The 19,788-nt window shown below is 32.0% G+C and overlaps 1 protein-coding gene across 1 annotated transcript in view; it reads left to right on the top strand.

The window, feature by feature from the left end:
* Window positions 1-19,788, top strand: part of E23 (ABC transporter G family member E23) — a 144,007-nt gene that overhangs the window by 104,190 nt on the left and 20,029 nt on the right. The window lies entirely within an intron of this gene.

Below are 19,788 nucleotides of genomic sequence, written 5' to 3' on the forward strand. Positions count from 1 at the left end.
TATATATTGCAGTGGAGAACAGGAGTACATATATATATATATATATATATATATATATATATATTACATATATATTAAGTTATATTAAAATAATATTCAAATTAGAAGAAGTTAGAAAAATACTAATTTAGAATACAGATATAAGTCAATAAACGGTAAACAATTGAAATCAACATAGTTTTATTTAGGTATTACAAATTGAATTGAAAATTATAATACATAAAGTTTGTCGGCCTAGTGGTGTTCGATCCCCGACATACCATGCAAGAGGTCTCGGGTTCGATTCCTGATAGGGTTAATATGAAATATTTATTTAAATGGGTTTTTTCACACTAAAATATTTCATAGTCCCTGGACTGGTACCTGAAGCGTAAGACTGATCATCTTACCTTCATGTAACAAAAATGATCAAGATACGCTGCGATTAGTGTACCAATGAAGTGCCCTATGATATATATATATAAATATATATAAATAAAGTTTAAGCATGTAGGCGAACGCGCCGCCTGTTGCTGACCAACGAGGCAGACTCATCTCCTTACGATTTCCTTTTTTAGGATTTTCAATAGTCAAAAACACACGTCCAAGGTTTTGGTTGTTTTTCACATAGATATCTCTACTCTGCGTCTAAGATAAAAGATAGGAAGCTGCAATTGTCGATAATGTGCAATGTCACTGTATCACCTGTAGGATTGGTGGTTAGGCGGTTGGGCGGTTGGGCGGTTGGGCGGTTGGTTGGGCGGTTGGGCGACGGGCGGCAGACTTGCCTGCTATGGTCTGCTTTCTAAACCGCCCGCTTATACTGTTATGTCTCTATACTGACTTTACTCAGTGCTCGGTGCGGGTCAACGCCTCCCCGTTGACCCACTCTGCCAGAACAAGATAGGACTGCTCGTTGCCCCTCCGAAATATTAAAATTGATATTATATATTTTATTTTTTATTCATTTTATTTTATTAATTTTTCACGTCCGTAAGGCTTTTATATACATGAAAGTTATATAAAATATGAGTATATAAACAACATTAAATTAAAAAAATACAATATAAAGCAACAAAAGATAAAACAGTGTTTAGAAGTGAAGTTGGTATAAAAAAAGAAGATGAGTATATAAACAACTTAAATTTAAAAAAAAAAAATATAAAGTGATAAAATATAGAGCTGTGTTTAGAAGTTAAGTTGGTTTTAAAAAATAAAAGGTAAAGAAATGCAGTTCAAGGTTTAAAGCAGCTAGGTACATAATGTTATAAAATACAATATGAACAGAATATTAAGTTCTATTTGATATGGAACATATACATTGATATTTAAAATTTACAAGACTCACGTTAAAGACATCGATGTTGTTAGCATATTGGTTCGCGAGTACATGCATCCGCTTTACTGGTGAATTCGCGCTGTAATTGGTCGATGATGGACCGCGGTAGAACAGAATATTATTTAGTACAAAACAGGATTTTTCGAGACTATTCTTGGACGGATCCTTCTCTTGATCCTCATGGCACCGCCCCACCCGAAAATCGAGAAATTAAAATTAAATCAGTTAAAATTAATATGTATTAGTAATAAAAGGGAAATTTCAGTTCTTGACTGTCCCGAACTTTTAAATTGTGTGAATTTTTATGTGAGACAGCGTGGGACGAGACAAAATACTTCTTTTGCTGTTGATTTGCATAGTTCAAACTATGCTAAATACTCACCTATTCCACGGTTCCACATGTTAGCAAACAAACATGGAAACAATAAAGAAAATTGATTCTATTCATACACCACAAAGTAGTGCGTTTTATTAAAATATTTTTCATGATTTTTTTCGTTCATTTTAAGCAACTTTGCCGTACAATTTAATGATCTAATTTTTACCGCACGCAAGAAAACATTAATTGTATCCAATTTCGTGTAGGGCTGAAGTTCCTCATTGCAGCGTATCTTTTTAATTCCAAGTCATGGGCAAAATTAATGACTTTTTTCAGGAAGAATGTCAAATAAGCGTACAGATATTTTTCCAAAATAATTTGGAATATAGAAACCAGTATTTAAAATGTAATAAAAATATCTAACGAGTTATGTATTTGGCCATGGACCACCTCAGATCGTATTATTTTTTTATTATCCGTTGCGATATACAGGGTGGAGTGGAGCCAATTGAACAGTTTTGAGGAATTATAAATAATGAATAGTTCGAAAAGCGATTTATTTTTTTCATTTTTGTAGGTAATCCTATTTTTTGCCTTGCCTCTTAAAAATAATATCATAAGATAACGCCCGTCAACTGCAATATATTGATGGAGGCGATTTTCAAAGTTTTAACATGATTAACGGCTCTTTTTCATGGACATAGCCACGATTTGAATGAAATGGTCTTTTGTGGGGTCAACGTTAGTTATTTTCAGAACAGGGGTAATTTTTTTTGCTAATTATTAAATAATTGACAGCTCCCGAGAGATGAAAATGGGCCTCGTCGATACAGAAAAAAGTTGCTTATGGAGGGATTCCATGGCAGTCATTTTAGCGGTTTGTGTGGTTAAAATACTCAATTCTCGAACAAGTGTTTAGAAATGAAACAAAAAATCTTCTCAAAGTGTGTTGTGGCATTCTTAAATCAACTGCGTGGTTTCGAAATGAGCGTGGTAACTCTTTAAATGCTGCTCTGTTAAACTGCGTATTTTCGGGATCTTTAACTGTTCTGGGAACTAAATGTCCACCTTCTCTTGATACTTCTAGTTTCTTCCAATTGTTGAATCCAAAATTTGATCATGTTAGCAGAAAGGAGCGAAATGGCGTGCGGAATAACAGTGTCGATAAAAACCCTTTGTGTGGCGATCACCGAACGTTTATTTTCGTTCAAAACGCGCACAACGATATCTCAAAGTAGTGCAATCCAAACCATGTTCATGATTGCAAGCGGGATGATAGTAGAAATACAATGAAACTACTCACATTTGTTACCTTAACGTCAGCCTGAGCAGTGGGTTCTTAAAAGTACTCTGTCGGCTCCGCTTCACCCTGTATTAGCTATGTGGGAGACGGACGTCAGACAAGGAAGTGAACTGCACGACAAAACATTCTCTTCTCCCACAAGTTGTAGAATAATAGTCTATCTAATAATATCACGTAAAACAAACATGTAAGTCTAACACTCTAAACTTTACTTTACATTGTATTATATTAACGTTTGTTGGCTAACGCAACTTGGAAAAACAACTATTTTCTTTTCCTTACAACGTGGCGTCAGATCGATGTGAATGCTGCGAATCTGCAAACCGAGAAAATATAATACTTGAGTATTACTTTTTTCAAATAGGTTAAAACTGTCAATTCGTCATCGTAACCATTTCTCTATCTGCAAATACGGAACAGATCGCCATTATTAAAAAAATCCACTTTCGAAAAAAACGCAAAAAAGTTTTCGTACAAGTAAATCACAATGATATTAGTAAAAAATAATGACGATTAATTGTGAGAAAAAAGCGTATCATATAAGTCAATAAAAAAACAATCACATTAGTTACTGCAGGCAAAATGTTGCCCTAAAACTAATAAACAGTATAAAAACTTGATAATGCAAAAAAGGTTATTTTAAGTTATTTTTAAAATGCAGTGTTTTATAAGGTTCATCGCGTTTTAGTCGGTTTTTGGGGAAAATTAATAGTAGGTAGTTCTTCTATAAGCAGTTTGAATTAAAATCCATTCAAATTTTTTGAAGAAACTTTATTTATCAAATTGTAATGTGAAAAAAAAAACAAGTGGCGTTTATTTTTACCTATAAAAATATTTAACAAAATCAAGCTGAAAACATTTCTATCATTTATGGGATAAAAACTTGATGTTACATGCAGCAGCATGGATAGATATTTAATTTACAACCTTCCAGTTGTAACGAAAAAAAAGACGGATACGCGTATAGCTTATTAGATGCTGATTACGAATTAATAAATGACTCAAAAACGACAAAATGTAAGTTACGGCAGGTTAGTCGCTTCCCGGCAGAGATAGGAAAATGGTGATAGAGGGGACTGTATTAGTACTCCAATTGCAGCGTATCTTGATGCGTGGCCATTCTCACCTAAAAATCCAGAGAAAAGAAACGGAGTGGAGATAAGCCCGCCTCGTTGAGAAGTGGTTGGCGGGTTCCATGCCATGTTCGATTCCTGGCAGGGTGGAAATAAAATAATGATTTTAAAAGTTGGAAGAACTTAAATATTTTATTGCTATTTTACTTGCACCCCAAGTGGACGACTGTTTAACTTACTTTAAGGGGGGTTCTCTGGTTTGATGGGTTCAAAAAATCGTTTTTTTTTGCATAAATTATTTCCCTAATATATCTAGAATATGTTGGTAAGATACAGCAGTTAGAAGAGGCAGGTATTTGGAGCGCTGGTATGAGTTGTAACTGTACTTCAAACGTGTTTTTTCAATACTATGTTTTTTTAACTTTTCTCCATCATATCTCGAAAACGGCTTGATCGATTCACTTCAAATTTATAGGGTCGACTCAACATATATAGACGCACAGAACGATTTTTTATCATCTCAAAATTGAAAATATTTTTTTTTTTTTTTAACAAAAAGTTAAAAAAAATACATGAAATTCGATTTTTTTTGTTCAGAAATTTGTCAAAAATCCAATTTTAAAATTTTTCTTTTCATAATAGTCTATTCCGTTGATATTGATTTATTTATTTATTCATTCAAAATTACAAAATTAAATATTTATGAACTTATTAAGGCTTTTTAGGCTATGCCCGTGTCAAGCCACAATAAAAATACATTGTAAAATTAAATATATCAAATTATTATGACAGAATAACAATCTAGAAAAAAAGGTATATGTAATTAATAATCAAATTCCAAAGAATACAATGCAAAAAAGATAATCAGAAATATTTTTTTAAATTTAAATTTTACAAATTAAGAATCACACATAATCAAATATACAAAATAGTGGTATCATTAAAATCAACAAATTAATAGTAAATTATAGTAGTTTTAAAAAAAAAACTAAATAAGAGTATCATTTAAATCAACAGAAAAAGAATATATATAAAAGCATAATTGAAATGATAATTGAGATATGTATTCTAGAAACTCACTCAATACTATAGTAAGAAATATATGAAATAGGATATAATAAGCTTATAATTAAAACACCGCCAATTTTTTTAGATTTAGATAAGCAAATTAGCTGATTTTGTGGATGGAGTGAGCGTCCATTTTTTCGAGGGAGGTGTCTTCAGAGCTTCTGTTATTTTGGTTTTAATGAATATTTTTAGCTTAAAATTTATACGTATACTCTTAAAACACTTATAAATAAATGATAAAAACTCCAAAGTTCTATTCCTTCATTGGTTTTCATAAAAGAATCCCAAAAAATGCTTAAAAATCCGACCGTCCAACCAGAGAACCCTCTTAATGTGACGTATGATTGAAATATGCTGTAGGTGGCTTACCTACGCAGTGCAAAAAGGGGAATGATTGGGTACATTTTTTCTGCTTAGGGCCACATACACCACAAAATGTTTAGGGTTTATTGCTTTTTCGTCAAAATTGGCATAATGAGTTGTTTCATCTTCCCCTTTCCATGCGACCTATTTTGTCATTTTTTACGAAAACGCAAAAATAACTGTACTTAACTTTGGTGCATCTGGCCCTTGGTCAAGTAAGTTAAGTTCGTTTAACAGCATTTTAAGAAATTTGTAATTAAATAATGATTAATGATTTATGCAGTTAAAAGCAATAAGTTTAAATGACAGTTTTATTGAATAACATTACAAATAATTGACGTTAATATTTCAAGGGCAATTCTCAAAGTTATGGAGTTGGATCAATCATCATTGACATGGGACAGTAATGATGGAAACATTTTTATCGGTCTTTAATAACTCTATAGATCGATCGATCGATTAAATACCAGTATTAATCAAATGAGGAATGAGCAGAATTAAAACTCAGCTGACATTATTGCTCCATATGATTAATTTATTACGGTTATTCCGTTTCGCTGCATATTTTTGATAAGTTTACTTATTAATTCAAGCGTCAACCACAACCATAATACAAGATACTCTAATAGGGATCTGATACTAAGTGAAGGGGTCAACACTGTTCTGGCATCGAGACAACACAATAACGTAGGCAGAAAGGTCCATAACCTTTTGCCAGAATCGTGGAAAGACGGGAGTGTTGTCAAGTTACGGAAGGTGTTGACCTCGCTCTTTCATGACATTGGTCGTAGGGAGTCAGAAAAGTTGATGCATGCCACGGATTGGAGAACCTTACTGGATGTCAAAAATAAAATATAAAAAATAAGGAATAATTTAAAAGAAATATATTTATAGATGACCACCATGATGTTTCGCATAAATAAATTGTCTATGTTTTTATGAATGTATGTATGTGTATGCGCATGGGTGAATGTACGTGTGTGTGTATGTACAATCTTGCTACTTAATCGCATCGCCTCGGATGTCGACATATTTCACGACAGTGGGCCTTCCCTTAGGAAAGCACTTTCTAACATTTAATTTTTCTTTTTACATTTTGTTATATTATTTTAATAACATAATTATTTACTGTAATTTGTGATCTATTATTGTATTTAGAATGAATTGGGTCTTTTTCTGTAATGTTCTAAATATCTGAATAAATAAATGAAAAATAAATGAAAATAAATGTGTATATATGTGTATATTTATATAAACATGTGTGTATATATGTGTATGTCTGTATGTATAAGAATCAAAATGTGGATCCGAATTAGTTTATATTTTGTTTGTCTGTGCTCTATATTAATTTGTTAACTATTATAATGTATAAAAATGTAATTGCCTAGCTTGGAACGGGGTATGTACCCTTGTTAGCTGGGCAAAGTGAATATGGAATCGTATTTTGATAAATAGTGTGAATAAATAAATAAATAAATAAATAAATAATAAATGTAATTAAAATGTTTGACCACAAAGTTGATGCTTTAAAAATTAAAAATAGTTTATTTGCTGTAACATAGAAGGAAAACATTTTTGAGAAGGGATTATAAAAGTCTAGGCATTTACAGGGCTTATGACCGGTCATTGGCTTGTAAACAATCCGGCTGGACAAATTCACTAGGCAACGCCTGAGTACAATTTTCCATTTTTTATACTTCTTCTTTTACCAGTTGGTTGATTCAACAATGTTTTGAGTATGTCCAAATGTTTGCGAATGAATCTCACACACACGATAAAGGTTTCAGCTCTTTTACTTCACAAAAGCCAACAGATGGAAGAGTTTAGGAAATGTGGATGTTTTAACATAGGCAGTATAGTGAATGTTACACAGTGTGTAAAGTGGCGACTTAAACAAGCCAACGACAGGACATAAGCCCCGTAAATGCCTAGACTTCAATATTGCCTTCGCAAAAATGTTTTCCCTCTGTTTCAACAAATTTAGATCTATATAACTCGCTAGGGAGGAAATCAAGCCGGTCTGCAACCATTTGGACATGCTCAAAACATTGTTGAGTTTATTTGTTACTTTAAATTTTTTTATACAAAATATATTATTTATTGTTAACAAACAACTAACAAGTTATTTTTTTTTCTTTATTGTGTTCATATTATTATACATTCACTTTACTATATATTTATAGCTTTAGAACATGTATTTTTGTAACAAGTTAAGCAGTTTTGAATTTTTTCTTGCAATTTTACATGTTAAATAGTTCTTGTTTATTACTAACATTATACTATAAACACTCATTTTTCATTTAAAATGAATTAAAATTGTATTGCAAGTAAATTACATGCACTATTTTTTGCCAATAAAAGCCGTATTTCGGTACTGGAACTAAAATATATAAAACGACACAGGAAACCGGGTTAAACTTTTGGGCCGCTAGACGGTATTAAGTAAACTCGATATTTATGAAAATGTGTTTATTTGTATGAAAATTATCTAAGTATCTTCTCCGGTAACCTGTAATTGAATGCGTTTAAAAAAATGTACTACTTTTCTATTTTTCATACAGAAAACTTAATTTTACATTGCATATAAACTTAATGATAAATATTAGCATCCCATCGTAATACGGGCCCCGGCTTTAAAAAAATAATGTTTCTTATTATTTACCAGAATATCTTTTTTCAACGAGTTGTAAATACCTCACTATCAGAAAATTAAAATCAATTTGGGGTATACCAGCCACGAGAACACAACCCGCTTTGAAGTTCTAACCCCATTGTATTATAGTCTAATTCCTATTTTCCTGTTGAAATGGGCCAAATAGGTTTCTTTTGGTCAGCGCGTTTGCCTACCACGCAAGAGGTTTGGATTTTGATTCCCGACATGGTTGCCATGAGATATAATTAAAAATATTTTTTCATCCTGGAACTTTTACGCTAGACTGGCACCCGGGCCGCGATTACAAACGCTTTTTTTAATTATTTAATTTTTTAAATTTATTTTTTTTATACGCCTTCACTCGTTTGCGAGTGATATTACAAACGCTTATCTTAGATATAAAATCGATATTTATCTGGGAAAGTGTGTATATTTGTATAAACAATTCAAATACCTTCGTCGGTAACCTGTAAATTAATATGTTTAAAAAAAAATTAAAACATATTCTATTTTTTATACAGAAAACGTTTTGTTACTCTGTAGATAAGTAAAAAAAATGTAAATTTGAACATAAATCATTCCATTGTAATACCAGCCCTAATAATCTTATCTTCATGTAACAGCCACCTGTGTATCAATGCAGTGCTTTATGCGTTATTAGATAAAGAAAGGAAAATTATGATCATGATCATCAACATTATCAATAAATTTAATTAGAACTTTAGTAAATTAAACAATTTCGTAGTAAAACAATTACTGTACTTTGACTTCGACCAAACATAGCCGTGGGTCTAGTTTCACCACAAAAGGTAAATATTTTTTAATAATTTATCAAAACAGGAAAAGAAAGTTGTTTTTCCTTTTTCATGCCGTTTCGTTTTCTCAATTTTCACAAAAACGCAACATCTCTATCCTTTCAAAACTAACCTTTTTCGATGCAACTGGTCTTAAAATAATAAATAAAAAAGGTAAGGGCGTATTTGCAGCGTTGGTGTAAGTAACAAGTACAAAGTACGGGTATAAACTCTTACAAAACCAGTTGGTTGTAATAATAATATGTCAATGTGCCAAAAGAAGTCAGACAACATGTGTTTGGCCGAGTATTTACTGACCTTGTGCACCTGCCTTATATCAGGTGTGATTTTCGTAACTGGGGGACGCAGCGCCAGGGCCTGGGATAAACGAGTTACTGGAGTACCATTTCAGTAAATTTAATGAAGATTTACCGAACAAAATGGTCGAAAAATAGTGTTTCTACCATATGAAATTGCAAATACATACAATTCATTTAACGTTAGTACTCAAGGTGTATAACGCTTACAGAAACAACATAAAATATATGTACTTTTGTTTCTTCATCATTTATCTATTTTATATATATTTTTTTATTGAATTTATCGACAGAGTCCATTCTAAACATACTATTATAACGAAATTAACGATATAAACAGTGTTTTTTTTTAAAGTAAAGATTGATACATTTGGATGAACTTATATAAATAAAAATATTATAAATATATATAAGTTACAACGCTGGAAGTCACATTTTTTGCAAAATTGAGTTATGAATGTCATTTTGTTCATATATTCAGATTCTATTAATGCTAAAAACATTGGAGTCCTCCGGTATACCACTACTGAAATAGCTTGTTTTAAAACACCGGTGGGGCCGGGCAGTTAGAACAAAAAATATTGAAGTTCCATAGTTATTTGAATAGTCTATATTTTAAATGTTTATTTATTAATCTTCTTAAATATCCATATCAAAAGCTCGTAAATCCAAAAAAACAGCAATAAATTATGTTTTTACTTCGAGAGATACATTTGAAACTGTTTTACAACTTCAAACCGCTCTCCTGAACAATTTACCAAAGGCCAAAACCGGCATTTCAGATTCAAGGTACAGATATTATTACGTTACATATTTTTGGATGTACGCCCAAGGGGCATTTACAAAAATAATGGAACTGCAAAAATACTAAAAATAAAAAATAAAAAAAACAAAATACATTTTTTAAACAATTTGTTGGCACTAAAAATGTCACAATAAAAAAAAAGAGAGTAGGTATAAAGAAAAAAAAAAATCAAAGTACAAAATGAAAAGTGAATTGTAAATAACCAAAAGTAAATGGTGTGATTTAAAAAAAAATATGCAGTGAGAGAACATGACAATAATTATATATAGTTACACATCAAAAACAGAAAAGATTGAGTAAACAGGAAAGTTTTACACGTGTACATTGTGGGATCTAGATTGATCATGTTGATCATGAGGTGCGAGGGATTTATTGAGTTACCTACATAATAATGTTTTTTTTTTTATTGATTAGAAAAGCTATTTAATTTACAGCCAAAATAATTCAGATCCAGATTTTCATTACCTCGTCTGATCATTCTGGGCAATGCCTGAAAACCAATATGATTATGAAGTAAGAGACCCAAGTCTTATTATGGCGAGGAACATAATTTTATTATTTCTAATTAAACAAATATGATTAAATGACTTGAATAATGTTTAGAGTTCCGGAAACATTAAATACTTTTTCTCTTTAATTTCACTGTGTAGTTTATAGTTTTGAGACAAGGAAGAAACTTTCTTCAGAATTAAAGTGGTTCTTACAAAGTATTCTTACACAAATAAAATGTGTGATATAATTTATAATTTACTTTTTTGTACCGTTATTAAGAAAATTGATATTTTTATATTAAAAGTTACCTTATTATTTTTGAATTAACTTGCATATTAGCATAATTAATGTTTACATTGACGGATGGTTTCCGTTTTGCAGCAACTAGAATAATCCCTTTGTTTATCTTTTTTCAATACCATCTGCTATTTTATGTGACCGTGACGCCATCTTGAATGAGACTTATAAATTAAAATTACACACGCACTGTTAAAAAAATAATGGCGATCGAAAAATTAATGACTCTTCATAATAACAGGAAATTCTTACTTGCGCACTAACAAGGACAATTTAATTACTGTCTTTCATAATTTTTAATGCATTCATAAATAAATTATGAAAACTTATTATGTCCTGAGTTGTTATGCCGTTTTCATGATAGAATGGCAATTCTTGCTGACGCAGGATGATTTAGAAAACATTTCGTAAAACACGGCATAGCGACTCAGGAGACCTGAATCTGCACTTAAAATATCGGAAAGACCGTAAAAATCTCTTAATATATAACAACAATTTTTCTTGATATTTTTTGATGGAACTGCACTTAAAAAATACTAGAATTATTTCCACATTATTTTTTGACATTGTCAAACATCGATATCGCTTTTTTCATATAGGTGTTTTTTACAGGTAGGTGATAGAAAAATTTGGTGGTTCGTAATGTAGATAAAAAAATCGTAAAAAAATGTATTTAGAGTCTTTAAAAAATCCATTTTTTAATGTGCAATGAGGAAGTTCAGCCTTACAGGAAATTCAATATAAAACATGTAAAAATTAGAGCATTAAATTGTACGGCGAAGTTTTTTAAAAATGTAAGAAAAAAATAATAAAAAATATTCTAATATAAACAAACTACTTTGAACAACGTCACCAATTCTTATGGATCAACCAATGATAAGAGAGTTGTGAAAGATTTCCAATTTAGGGAAAGTCAACGGGCCAATCGGCAGAACTGACCGAGAAGATGCGAAAAGGAACTTGAGACGTCACACGCGGGGACATTGAAAAATACGAAACTTTAAAAAATAGCGCTGATAATACAATACACATTAAAAAAAAATTGGCTTAGTTGAATAGTCTGTTAAAAAATGTTTTTTTTTTTAAAAAACATTGAACTTCCTAATTAGCCGGTTTTGAATTTTGCGTGAGTTAAAGGCTGGAGATCGCACTAAGGGACGCAATTCGATTTCTTTTTTTTTCACACCTATGCACACACCAAAAAAATTGTTCATACAGAATATATAATAAAAATAACGAAATTATATGTAACTAAAAACAATAATAACCCGGAGATCATTTTCCAATTTAAAAAAATATTTCTTATTTTTTTATTTATAAATCATATTTATAATACAAAGTATAGTACATACGAATTACATTCCCTGGAGTAACTACAACTTAATACGGGAGGTAAATAATACTAACATTAAAAAAACATATTCAGAACATCAAAGAAACAAAGCAAGTTTTACATCTTTAAAATTAAATATATCACAATATATAAACCAAAAAACTTTTCTTATATAAATAAAATAAATATATAAAAACGCTTTCAAGAATGAAGAAAGTGGTAAATTTAGGACTAAGGTAAATAAGGTCGTTAACATCACGTGCTACACAGACGATGCAACCATACTCTTCTCCACTCCTCACATTTTTTCCACATCCCCAACCTTCATGTAATATGTTCCATCCTCAGAGTAATAATTCTCTAGAGAAGCCCTTAAGTACTTTTGCGTAGAATAAAAGCTTTTCAAATTTTTGGTGTGGTATTAGGTATTAGGTTATATCTAAAGTTCAATAATGATAATTGTGAAAAACTTTGACTGTATGTATGTATGTACTATTTTTTATATTTTATGTAACATCTGTTGTTTTTCCTAGTAATAAAATAAGTATTGGAAAATAGTGTCCTCAGCATAATAATACACATAACATGACCTTGTTTATTTCGGCCCTTGACATTTCGACCTGCAGCGTGCCCATGCAACCGGCAACCGGCAACCGGCAAACAGAAGTGAAAATGTTTGCATAACATTCATCAGGCGAATTTGGTTATTGAATAACATAACCTACAATTGGTTGTAAGGAAGACCAAATTTATTTTATTGGTTCGTTGAACTAACGAGGGGCAACTTGAGACGATGCAAATACGCGCTCACAACAATCGGCTCGGTAACCAAATAGAACAAAATACAATTTTGTTATGCATTCATTACTTATTAGTGGTGTCAATTTGAGCATTAAAATGCTAATCTGTGATGAAATTCATTGTTTCTATTTCCGCGTACCGAATACCTTGCTACCAAATATCATTAACAGTGCAATTACCTGTGATCTTAATATCATCTTACCCATACCGAGAGTGGGACGATATATGATAACTTGTTCGATAAAACAATGTGTGGTATCTTATTACACGCATACATAATGTATTTAAACACCTCCTTTTACAGTACGTGATAATATGTTATTAAATAGCATGCCTTTATTTGTTCCCTTGTAGTTAATGAACCAATCGTCAATCGAAGCTAGACTGGCCGTGCACAATGGAGTTTCGGTCTCAACGTTTAGATATGGAAGTGAAACATGAAACTGGCAAAAAAATAATGAAAGCAGAGTGAACGCGGTCGAAATGTGAACCCTCCAAGGATGATGACGGGAAAATTGATCTACGATAGGGTTACGAATGATGAAATTAGGTGAGAGTGAGAATCTGAGACAGGTATATTTGATGAGATTAAGAAAGGGTCAATACGATGGTTTTGTCATGTAGAACGAATGGATGATGAAAGAATAGTAAAACAGATATACATGGCGAGAATGAATGATAACGTAGGATGAGAACTATCAAGAATGACGTGGTATGGTCAGATAAATCAAAGTTTCAAGTATGGTCATGTCAAAAGCTAACACAACCGAAGGGCATGTGTGAATGCGAAAAAAGCTAGGAATGTATCTCAGGATGACGTGTGTAGCGGTCTATCGTATCTGCCTACCTCTACGGGAAAATGGCGTGATGGTAGCAGTAGTAGAAATACTCATACAAAGTTCACAGTTAGAGTATGCATCTTCAGTTTGAAATCCTATTCCTTACCGCAACTGAAGTTTTAAAGATAATAGACTATAGAATACAATTAAATTACGTATTTATACCTGTGTCTGAAATCAAAAATTATTCGTAATTTTTTAAATAAAAAACAATTTTTAAATAAAATAAAAAGTAACATGCAATAATGTAAAATTAAATAAGGATGAAACCCATCCCCATGACTATTTTCGGGTTATGTTTCTTCTTTTTTACTGCTACTTCTGATATTGTTGAATTGTTATTGTCTAAAAACATTTTTTTTAAAAACGGAATAAAAAAATTCTCGGTAATGTGAGAGCTTTACTAATGTTTGTTACTCTCGAAACCGGAATATTTTTTTATAAAATTTGGCTGCATGCGTCATTTATTAATACAGCATAAACTGACCAAATTTCAAAACAGTTTTAATTGAATTCAAGTTTATTATATCCACGAACATCGATAAATCTCTTACTTTTTCACCAGAACCTATATATTGTGGATACAACCTCCAGACTACTGGTTTATGGAGGCATACGCATATTTACTGCACACCACTGTTCATAGCAATTTTTATTATTTCATCGCTTTAACACGATATTACCAATGTAGAGTGCATATTAACTATGCGGCATGCGAAGTGGAAATGAGCTTATAATAATAACAATTATTATCACACGCATTAGTCGTGAGTCTTTCATTACCGTGGTGATTAAGTCTGGTGTTTTAGTGCAAGTCTGAGCAGTTGGAAGTTATGGGCAGAAGTCTTTAGGAGATAGTGAGATAGTACCTAGGTGGACGTAGCATGTAATGTTATTTCCTCCAGACGTCCTTAATTTATCACCTTGGGCTGGTTGGGGCATTTTTCGTCATGCATCGTTTTGCAACAAAATGTTTTGGACTTTCTTAATCGTATCGCGTGTGCATTACAATTAAATTACCAGTAGACGCTAAAGAAAAAAAGGGCTCTGCAACGATATAATGTTTTTTTTAAATGTGTTATTTTATAAAATTCACTCTTTCTAAAAGTAAATTATTATGCTGGTATTATCTTTACGGTATTACTGAAATGTGAACTTATTTGAATAAAGATTCGACAATTGAATTGTGCCGACGTAGAAAAGCATATGGTGTAATGGTCGGTGTCGGTCTCGTGGTGTAATGGTCAGCGCATTTGCCTACCATGCAAAAGGTCTCGGGTTCGATTCCTGATAGGGTTAATATGAAATATTTATTTAATAGGGTGTTTTCACACTAAACATATTTCATAGTCCCTGGACTGGTGCCTGGAGCGTAAGACTGATCATCTTACCTTCATTTAACATAAATGATCAAGATACGCTGCTTTTGGTGTACCAATGCAGTGGATAGGGAATGATGATGAGAAAGACATATTATACCATACAAAATAAAAAAATCTGTCACTTAAACTTAAAATCCATATCCACACTAATATTATAAATGCGAAAGTGTGTTTGTTTGCTTGTTTGTGTTTTCTTCACGTCTCAACGGAGAGACCGATTGACATTTTATTTTGCATAGGGATATCTGGAGATATTACAAACAAAATAAGATACTTATTTTTCATCATCAATTTAAAAACAGAACAATGGAAAAAAATATATATCAACAATGAGCATCATTATTTGAAAATAAGTAGGCGATAAAGTGGGATGTCAAAAAAAATCCAGTCTTTAAATTTGTATAATTTACTTGCTTTTTCTATGATTAGTTTGATTTGCTTTTCGTTTTGGTTTTTTAGTAGAATTTTGGATTTGTGAACAGAATAACTATGCTACGTCTCAATAGACTAACGGATCATCGTATTTCTTTCATAGCGTTATTTGGAAGACAGAGCTACTTTCAGTACCATAACATAACATAACAGTAAAATATATCATTCCATCAGGAAAATTCCTATTGATAAACAAAAACTTTTATTGATAAACGATACAATTAATTAATAACCAAAATAATTTCCCCCTAATACCACGTGAGCGAACACGCAGGTAAATGCTAGTGGTATATATGGCAACGAGGTATCATTGACAATAGTCACTTTTGTGAAATATCATTGTTTAATTTTTAAAAAACAATAAAATTGACTTAATCGAGACTTCGCCTTAAACTTTTTGTTCAATCACTCTAAAAAAAAAATCACCCATCCTTCTAATTTTAAAACGAATAAAAGTATGTGCCCTACGCACAAGTGGGTGTGGATAGGACAGTGACGGTGATAAGTTTTAGGAAAGAGAGAAAAGATAGGTTAGAAATGCGGAGTTGGTGCATTCCACGAAGAGCCAAAATTATAATTGTTTTTCGTTTCTCTAAATAAGAAATTGATTTGTTTTCCGCCCCGCGTCGCCATTGCGTGTCGACTCAGTTACTACAAATTTTTGTGAAGTGAAACAAATGAATTAGTCTACCAAATGAATTAGTTTTAACTAGGAGACATACAAACCTCAATTCGATTCAATGCCAATCTTGAATCGTAACGCCCTGATGGAAATTATCTAAGAAATAAAATGGCGGGTTGATTTTTTTATGCAATCCAAATAGAACACTTACTTTAGGACATGATTGATAAGGCTCCAGTAAAATGGAAGTCGGAATGTGGGGCAGAGGTTATTTTTGTTCGTTCAAGAAACAACTTACAATGCCCCAACTTACAATGTCTTTTCACGACCCATAATTGTAACAACATGAATCTACTTATTGAAAATTTATTCCAGTATCGCTCATTTACATTGCCGTATAAAAAATAGACACCTTATTCCCTTACTAAATGCATCTCGGTTTTAGGAGATGTTGCATATACGGGTGACATTTATCTGACCTAATTATTTCTCCAACATACTAGGCAACCGTTAAACATATATAATTACTTCTCCTACAAACAAGGCAACCGCTAAACATATCTAATTATTTCTCCTACATACTAGGCAACCGTTAAACATATCTAATTATCAACAATATTTTGAGTTTGTCCAAATTTTTGTAAACAAGGACTGGATTCAACTCCCTGGGGACTTTCTCTTTAACTTCACAAACATCAACAGATGAAAGAATTGAAGGAATATAGATGTTCAAGTATAGGCAGAATGGTGAATGTTACACAGTGTGTAAAGTGGCAACTTAAACCAGCCATTGACAGGTCACAAGCCCTGTAGATGCCTATACTTCTCTATTACCTTCTCTTAAATGTTCTTCATCTCTGTTGTAATATGTTAATATCTAATTATTTCTCCTCCATACTAGACAACCGTTAAACATTTCTTATTATTTCTCTTTTCAACATCTTTTTCTAGGTTTAATCGACAATATTTTGAGTTTGTCCAAATGCTTACAGACAGGGACTGGATTTCACCCCTTAGGGATTACAACAGTGATGGAGAGCATTTTTGAGAATAGAATGTGGACGTCTAGGCATTTACAGGAACATTTTTTTTTTCAAAGAAATATTTGCGTTCTTATGATTTACCCAAATATTTAATTTTGAGGGCCATTTTCAACGAGTTGTAAATAACTCACTATTAGAACATGGGAATCAAGTTGGGGTAGAGTGGGGTTCGAACCACGGACCTTTGAGCCGTGAGTCCGAGACACTAATCACGGGATCACAACCCGATATAAATCCCGATACATTCGCCATTCTGCGTTTGTTTGAGCGTCCATATTTATTATAATTGCATGGCTGAAAGTTCTAAAAATAGCTACTTTTGATAGAGAGCAAAGCGTCCTATTATTTCTTTAGGTACTCCGCAACACACAATATATTAGGTGTTAACATAAGTTGTGATTTTTCCAGATTTAAAAATGATCTCCAAAAGTAAAACAAAATGGCGAAGGTTTGAAAGTTATTTAAAAGACAATTTTCTGGTGTACCGGGTATTGTATTTGCTTTAACGTTGTATATTTTATTTTTTTTGATCACGTTCATAACACCCAATAATATTATAATATGCAATCCGTCAATCTCAATACTTGGTGCATTAAGCCATTGAGTTTATTATGTGATAATAGAATGAGTAGGTTCTTACTGCTTAAAGGATTGGACCGTAAATAAATCCGAGCCTAACACGAGATGCATTGCGTCCAATGCAGAAGTCCCAAAACTTTTTGCTCCGTGCCGATTTTTTCTTTTTTTTTAATACTGTTTTTTTTTAAATTCTTTAACTTTAAGTGTGTTTTTGAAGCTGAAATAGAGCTACCCACTTTGATAGGGTTTACTGGAAAGGTTATAAATAGAGACCGGATTGTATGCAACATGAAAAGGCTGAAATATACATGCAAATATGCGTTGATAAATATAATATGAACGTAGTTATGCAGAAAGCAGCCAGTCCACAATTTTGAAAAAATGAGATATTGACATAATCCTGCTGCGCAATCACATTTTTGAATTTCGCCGGTGTAAATAAGGAAAATTTTCCAAAACTGCTATTTTTATTATTTATTTATCATGCTATTTATTGCATTGAGCCGGCGGTTGGCAAGCCAAATGTCCAAAAAAAGCAGTCGCCATAGTAATTGTAATTTAATTTTCACTTTTTTCTATTCCATACTCCTTACTATTTTACAAACGCAATATATTGTATTAATTTTTATAGTAAACGCCGATTTTTCGCCAATGAACTGTATTTGTTTACGAAGAAAACAAAAAACAAACCGACACGAGCGTTGACTTAGAGATTACACACGCGTTGACTTATGACTGCGATAGCTTGAGCATGTTCTTTATTGTTCATTGGGATCGCTCAAATGCTGAGCATGTTTTTAAACACGTCGATAGTTATTTGTGATTGAGCTACTGGAACTTCAAAGCGAATACCCTACTTACTCAATTTTATTAAATTTACATATAATTAGGAAATTTCTGACTTTTATAAGAAAGTAAAACTTAAATACTTTCACAGGTACTAACTGTGTTAGGTTGATTATTTCATTTGCGCAAAGTCAAAATTTTGGAGACGGCCCGCCTAAATGGTATCCATTCTCGTAGACCCCCATTTACGTACATCTTATGCACCCCCAATTTATTCACACGGACCCCTTTAAGGTCGAAATAGGCCACTTTGGGAACGATTGGTTTAATGTGTACCTACATAATACGAAGTAATGAAATATATAGGTAGGCTCACTATAATACACTTCTAGTTAGGTACTTGCAACTAACAGGCGCACTGACCCCATAAAGATCACCGCTTGGATTAAAGAAATGAGTTCATACGCTTTAACGCACTTACGAGTGCGTCCATACCACTCACTTTTCAGAAGGGTATGCACTATGCACGTTTGAATGTTATAATAAATATTTATATTGTAATGTAAACACACTCATAACACGTACATAAAATAATTCCCTTGTTTACAAACATTTATGCTAATTAATTTACAAAGAAGTACAAAAATTAAATAGTATAATTCGGCGTTATCCAATAGGTGAAATAATTCCACCAGATGAATCTCACTCACACATCAAGGTTTTTTGAGGGCATTGGAAGCAAAGATATCAAACCCCCGTTTTGGTGTTTTTGAGAAAAATAACAAAAACTTCTACACTAATGCCAAAGAGAGTCTTTATGTTAGAAATGTTATTTTCACTGAACTTAAACTTTAAGATACTAATAAATTATTTTTAATAGAAACACGAATTCAAAAAACTTTCTTAATATTCGTATGGCACGGCTATTTTGAAAATTTAAATCTCAAGCCTGTCACTGGTCGAATAAAATGGCTGATGGATATTGCTTTGTTTGCTTCCAAACACTATTTTCAAACCATCAGAAGAGTGATTTTAAACTACATTTGCAACTCAACTCATGATTTTTATAAAAATAAAGTTGATAAACTACAGAACATCATAATAATAAAATAAAAAAAATTGAGGTTGCTATCTTTGCTTCCAATGCCCTCTTATCTCTTTTACTTCAC

The sequence above is a fragment of the Micrasema longulum genome, unplaced genomic scaffold (assembly GCF_059751315.1).
Source record: "Micrasema longulum isolate JH-2025_06_02 unplaced genomic scaffold, ASM5975131v1 h1tg000112l, whole genome shotgun sequence".
NCBI lineage: Eukaryota > Metazoa > Arthropoda > Insecta > Trichoptera > Brachycentridae > Micrasema > Micrasema longulum.